The 899-nt window shown below is 42.6% G+C and overlaps 1 non-coding gene across 1 annotated transcript; it reads right to left on the minus strand.

The window, feature by feature from the left end:
- Positions 1-524: 524 nt before the first annotated feature.
- Positions 525-597, minus strand: trnak-cuu (transfer RNA lysine (anticodon CUU)). Its single transcript has one exon. It is a non-coding gene; the product is annotated as a tRNA-Lys (tRNA).
- Between the last annotated feature and the right edge of the window lie 302 nt (positions 598-899).

Below are 899 nucleotides of genomic sequence, written 5' to 3' on the forward strand. Positions count from 1 at the left end.
ATGAGTTTGTGCTGCTGCACCATGTTAATTAAGGATCTGTTAGGAGTGAATATCAGTAGTTCTGTGTGTATGGAAGCCTGGCTTGGACTGTACATGAGCAAACACAAGTTAACACACACACACACACACACACACACACACACACCACAGCAGGGAAGGTTTGCTGAGGTTTTCTTCATGGCAGTTGTTGCACATTCACTTTTTTTACTTATGCAGATTTTACCAGCAGGTCCAGGGGTTCAACCCGGCAACCTTCCAGTCACAATCCCACTCGTATAACTATTAGTCTACCAGCACCTCCAGTCAGGAGGCACGGGATATTGTTAGGATTATGTATCAACTAATGTAATACTCTAATGATCCCCGTAGGGAAATGTCTCTTTTCATCAGAGGTCAGGTTCAGCTACAGAGTTAAACCCTCAGAGGGATTCAGTCTTTGGATGCTTGTTGATAAGCTGATTTGTGCCTGAGCCTTTTGGTTGAAGGACCCCCCTCCTCCCCCCTCGGCTGCCCCAAAACACCAGCGCCCAACGTGGGGCTCGAACCCACGACCCTGAGATTAAGAGTCTCATGCTCTACCGACTGAGCTAGCCGGGCTGCTTGCTAATGAAGACTAAAGGTCTAAAGGTCTAATACATCTGGTATTCACAGTATGCACTTAATATGGATAGTACTTAGTGTATGTATTTAACAGGAAATATTAACAGTATGCAATATAGTTAGTATGGAAGTGATGTGTATTAAAGGTATACAGTATGTTTATCATGTGATTATAGTCACTGTTAGTATTGTGTATGTACGAAATAGTAGATATTAACAGTAGCCTATACAGTACAGTTAGTATGGATAGTACTCACTGTTACAGGTATACAGTATATTATCAGGGATAGTTCTCACTG

Source organism: Centroberyx gerrardi, chromosome 24 (assembly GCF_048128805.1).
Source record: "Centroberyx gerrardi isolate f3 chromosome 24, fCenGer3.hap1.cur.20231027, whole genome shotgun sequence".
Taxonomy (NCBI): Eukaryota; Metazoa; Chordata; class Actinopteri; order Beryciformes; family Berycidae; genus Centroberyx; species Centroberyx gerrardi.